Source organism: Mesoplodon bidens (genome assembly GCF_964165515.1).
Source record: "Mesoplodon bidens genome assembly, chromosome: Y".
NCBI lineage: Eukaryota > Metazoa > Chordata > Mammalia > Artiodactyla > Ziphiidae > Mesoplodon > Mesoplodon bidens.
In genome coordinates, this window is record NC_138180.1 from 44,594,986 (window position 1) to 44,601,152 (window position 6,167).

Genomic DNA, 6,167 nt, shown 5'->3' on the forward strand with positions numbered 1-6,167 from the left:
GTGACATATTTTAGATTTCACATATAAGTGATAGCATATGGTATTTGTCTTTGTCTTTCTGGCTGACTTTATTAGTAGGATAATCTCTAGGGTCATCCATGTTGCTGCTAATGGCATTATTTCATTGTTTCTCTAAGGTTGAGTAATATTCAATTGTATATATGTACCACATCTTCTTTATCCATTCATTTGTCAATGGAAATTTAGGTTGTTTTGTTGTCTTGGCTATTGTAAATAGCACTGCTATGAACATAGGGGTGCATGTGTCTTTTCAAATTAGAGTTTTGTCCAGGTATACGCCCAGGAGAGGGATTGCTGGATCATATGGTCACTCTATTTTTAGTGGGTTTTTTTTAAATTTAAGCTTTATTGGAGTATGGTTGTATTAGTTTCTTGCTGTACAGCAAAGTGAATTAGTCATACATATACATATATCCACTATTTTTTTAGATTTCCTTCCCATTTAGGTCACCACAGAGCACTGAGTAGAGTTCCCTGTGCTATACAGTAGGCTTTCATTAGTTATCTGTTATACATAGTAGTGTATATATGTCAGTCCCAGTCTCCCAATTCATCCCACCACCCTACATGCCTTGGTAACCATTCATTTGTTCTCTACATCTATGTCTCTACTTCTGCTTTGCATCCTTTCGAATTATGGTTTTCTCAGGGTATATGTCGAGTAGTGGGATTGCTGAGTCGTATCGTAGTTTTATTTTTAGTTTTTAAGGAACCTCCATACTGTTCTCCATAGTTGCTGTATCAATTTATATTCCCACCAACAGTGCAAGAATGTTCCCTTTTCTCCACACCTTCTCCAGCATTTATTGTTTGTAGATTTTTTTTACATCTTTATTGGAGTATAATTGCTTTACAATGGTGTGTTAGTTTCTGCTTTATAACAAAGTGAATCAGTTATACATATACATATGTTCCCATATCCCTTCCCTCTTGTGTCTCCCTCCCTCCCACCCTCCCTATCCCACCCATCAAGGTGGTCACAAAGCACCGAGCTGATCTCCCTGTGCTATGCGGCTGCTTCCCACTAGCTATCTGTTTTGTGTTTGGTAGTGTATATATTTCCATGCCTCTCTCTCGCTTTGTCACAGCTTACCCTTCCCCCTCCCCATATCCTCAAGTCCATTCTCTAGTAGGTCTGTGTCTTTATTCCTGTTTTACCCCTAGGTTCTTCATGACATTTTTTTTTCTTAAATTCCATATATATGTGTTAGCATACAGTATTTGTCTTTCTCTTTCTGACTTACTTCACTGTGTAGGACAGACTCTAAGTCCATCCACCTCACTACAAATAACTCAGTTTTGTTTCTTTTTATGGCTGAGTAATATTCCATTGTATATATGTGCCAGATCTTCTTTATCGATACATCTATCGATGGACACTTAGGTTGCTTCCATGTCCTGGCTATTGTAAATAGACCTGCAATGAACATTGTTGTACATAATTCTTTTTGAATTATGGTTTTCTCAGGATATATGCACAGTAGTTGGATTGTTGGGTCGTATGGGACTTCTATTTTTAGTTTTTTAAGGAACCTCCATACTGTCCTCCCTAGTGGCTATATCAATTTACAATCCCACCAACAGTGCCAGAGGGTTCCCTTTTCTCCACATCCTCTCCAGAATTTATTGTTTGTAGATTTTTTGATTATGGCTATTCTGACTAGTGTGAGGTGATACCTCATTGTAGATTTGTTTTACATTTCTTTAATGATTCATTATGTTGAGCATTCAAATGGTGAAAGCAAAGCTATACAGACAAAATCTCACACAGAAGCATTCACACTCAGAAAAAGAGGAAAAGGAGGAAAAATAATATGTCTTGCTCTCAAAGTCCACCTCCTCAATTTGGGATGATTCGTTGTCTATTCAGGTATTCCACTGATTCAGGGTACATCAAGTTGATTGTGGAGATTTAGTCTGCTGCTCCTGAGGCTGCTGGGAGAGATTTCCCTTTCCCTTTGTTTTTTTTATTTTGCTTTTTGTTTTAATTTTTGACCCTGGTGTGAAATACGTATTTTTCTTTTTTTAATTAAGGGTACTTTCATCTATTTATTTATTTATTTTTAGCTGTGTTGGGTTTTCATTTCTGTGCGAGGGCTTTATCTAGTTGTGGCAAGCTGGGGCCACTCTTCATCACGGTGCGCGGGCCTCTCACTATCGCGGCCTCTCTTGTTGCTGAGCATAGGCTCCAGACGTGTAGGCTCAGTAGTTGTGGCTCACGGGCCCAGTTGCTCCACGCGGCATGTGGGATCTTCCCAGACCAGGGCTCGAACCCGTGTTCCCTGCATTAGCAGGCAGATCCTCAACCACTCTGCCACCAGGGAAGCCCCCCTCTCTCTTCTTTGTCCGCACAGCTCCTGTGTTTCAGCTTTGGATTTGGCCCCGCCTCTGCACATAGGTCGCCTGAGGGCGTCTGTTCTTCGCTCAGACAGGACGGGGTTAAAGGAGCCGCTGACTCGGGGGCTCTGCCTCACTCAGGCCGGGGGGAGGGAGGGGTACGGAGTGCGGGCCGAGCCTGCGGCGTCAGAGGCCGGCGTGACGTTGCAGCAGCCTGAGGCGCCCAATGAGTTCTCCTGAGGAAGTTGTCCCTGGATCACGGGACCCTGGCAGTGGCGGGCTGCACAGGCTCCCGGGAGGGGAGGTGTGGGGAGTAACCTGTGCTCGCACACAGGATTCTAGGTAGTGGCAGCAGCAGCCCCAGCGTCTCACGCCCGTCTTTGGGGTCCGCGCTGATAGCCATGGCTCGCGCCCGTCTCTGGAGCTCCTTTAAGCAGCACTCTTAATCCCCTCTCCTTGCGCACCAGGAAACAAAGAGGGAAGAAAAAGTCTCTTGCCTCTTCGGCAGCTCCAGACCCTTTCCCCGGACTCCCTCCAGGCTAGCCATGGTGCACTAACCCCTTCAGGCTCTCTTCCTGCCGCCAGCCCCAGTCCTCTGCCTGCTCTCCGACCGAAACCCGATACCCGAGCCTCAGCTCCCAGCCCTGCCCGCCCCGGCGGCCGAGCAGACAAGCCTCTCCGGGCTGGTGTGTGCCTGAGGGCACCGATCCTCTGTGCGGGAATCTCTTCGCCTTGCCCTCTGCACCCCTGTGGCTGTGCTCTCCTCCGTGGTTGTGAAGCTCCCCTCCTCCACTACCAGCAGTCTCCAACCACGAAAGGGCTTCTAGTGTGTGGGGCTCCTTTCCTATTCACAGCTCCCTCCCAGTGGTGCAGGTCCCGTCCCTATTCTTTTGTCTCTGTTTTTCTTTTTTTTCTTTTGCCCTACCCAGGTACGTGGGGAGTTTCTTGCCTTTTGGGGGGTCTGAGGTCTTCTGTCAGCGTTCAGTAGGTGTTCTGTAGGCGTTGTTCCACTTGTAGCTGTATTTCTGGTGTATCTGTGGGGAGGAAGGTGATCTCCGCGTCCTACTCTGCCGCCATCTTCCCCTCGTCCTCTGTAGATTTTTTGATGAATGAATGAATTTATTTTTTGCTGTATTGGGTCTTCGTTTCTGTGCGAGGGCGTTCTCTAATTGTGGCAAGCGGGGGCCACTCTTCATCACGGTGCGCGGGCCTCTCACTGTCGCGGCCTCTCTTGTTGCCGAGCACAGGCTGCAGACGTTCAGGCTCAGTAGTTGTGGCTCACGGGCCTAGTTGCTCCGTGGCATGTGGGATCTTCCCAGACCAGGGCTCGAACCCATGTCCGTTGCATTAGCTGGCAGATTCTCAACCACTGCACCACCAGGGAAGCCCAACCTATAGGATTTTTTATGTTCTTCAAGCTTCTAGAAATTTCGTGTTGTGCTAATTTTCAAAGTTTTACAAACAATTCCTTAGCCATATTTAATCACCTTTCTTTTTGGCACTTTCACTTCTGCCTTTACATTCTCAACCTGAAGAAGCCAGGCTTTTCAGTTGGTTTTCCTGAAGAAAACCTTTAACCTCTAATTCTATCTGCAGAGAATAGAAATACATGAAGCATTTCCTGTGGTTTGTAGAACTAGATCTCAAAATTAAGGTGTATATATGTTGAACATATTCAAGTGCATTTTAAGCTTGTGAGCATATGAGATAAATTTAGAGATTAGGGATTAGTTGGTTTCTTCATCTGTATGCCAAATAGCAGTGTTTTATCCCTGAGCTATTTCTAAGTGTTGCCAGGCTTTTCAACATCATCATGCTACCAACTACTTTCGTTGTTTCCACTTCAGTGTGGTTCAGGGAAATGTAAGCTGAGAATTAGACTGGGATTTAATACCCCAGGGTTACAACTAACTTGCCTAATAACCTTAAATCACAAAGGCCTTACTAGGTCTTTGTTTCCTTATATGTGAAGTGGGGAATGATAATACTTACCTCTTACTTTGGATATGAATATTAAATGGTATCTCACAATCCACCTTGCTAGCATGGGGTGTAAGTTTGGATTTTAAAATTTTCTAATTAATCACTAGAATCTCTACATGTCAATAGGTTTGGGGTCCCCTATTTAAAATCTCCTTTACAAATTTACTAAGAACTCTAGGTGCTTACTCTTCCAAAGGAGCCTCTTGTCAACCCCAAATGGAGAGAAACTCAGAAAAGTGTGACCAGTCCACTGGTAGGTCCTGGTCTCAGCTGCTGTTGTTTTGTTGGGACCTTTTGAATAAATTGGTTCTACTGAGGCCATTGAGTCCTCACCCACTGCTGGCATGCCCCTTCTGGTCCAGGTCCTTGCACACAACTTGGTGGTGCCCAAGCTTGGCCTCTCAAGGTTACTTGTCTACAGGTTACATTCACCTACTCAGTTATTGTGTCCTGAATCACCCTGTGACATCTGTGTCAAGACAACTGGATCCAGAGGAACTTGTCACCAGTCCAGACATCACTTCCTTTCTTGATGTGTAATTAGATTTTAGTATCTTTTCCTACTAGTGGGCCTCAATTGGAATTATCCTAATTCATTTCAGAAATTCTGGTAACGCTGAATTTCAAAAGGCAAGGCCAAGGACAACTTACCCTTTGGAGACTCCTTAAGTCCACTTTGCAGATTTAACCCACTCCTCACAGCTATCAGAGCTGAGTACCAAGCAAATCACCAAAGTTCCTATCACTTCATCATCTATCAGGAATGGCTTACTAAACTTAAATTTGTATTATTAAGAAGGGTCTTTCAGGTGATTTGGGAACAAAGAAGGATTACCAAGGGACTTTTTTTTTAACCAAGAGACTTTTTGACATTATCCAGACAGAAATAATCTGATACCTTCTTACTAAATAAGGTTAAAAAAAAAAGTTCTGCTTCACCCGACACAGCCACATATGTGTAAAGTACCTAGCATGCCTCTGTTACTTACTAGGTGCTCAAAAAATGTTAGTTCTCTCCTTTCTCCATTCCCCCTCATCTCAACCACTCCTCTGCATCATTTAGGTGGGAACACATAGCTTTCTGTGAGAAAGAGTGTGGCATCTGGTGTTTTGGAGCCTCAGTTTAGTGGAACCATATTTTCCTTGTCTGGTTTTGCCAACAAAACATGTGTCTGTGTGGTTAAGGCACACAGATGGGCCCCGAGCCATTGCAGCCAGAGGCTAACCTCACACTCTGTCTTCAGCTTCCAGACAAGCTCTTTACTCCATTTTATAGCCGAATTCCCAGACCTCACTACAAGACCCAGGGGTGTGGCATCTCAAATCTGACTCTATTCTCCAAAAGAAAGTGACAGCTCCCTTGAATTATTTTGGGTTCAGTAATGAGTCTCCACATGTTTCATGAGACAAATCAGGTGCTTAATACCATATTAGTCTTACAGGTGTTTAATTATTGGCTTTAGACACAAATTCTAATAGAAATAGAAAGAAGAAAAAAGTGAGACTAATTCCAAAGCTCTCTTGAAATTATCCTTAGTCCCTGCTGACATTCCTTAACTGGCCTTTGGTTTTAATGTCTTCAGCAGAAGAGTTTTGCTAATGCTATGAGGTGTGGCTTTGGCTGCCTTTGTTTTTTCCAGTTAGCCTTGCTCTCTGCAAAACATTGCATCCTGGCTTTTGCAAATCTTCACTGAGTTTGGAGAAATTATGCCTTGCCATCCAACCTCTTTCTTGGAACACAATGTGATTGCTGATGGCATACCAGTTGTTCCACTTGACAATGTTTGCTTGTCTCATTTCACTTGAATATTCACTGGTGAGTAAGA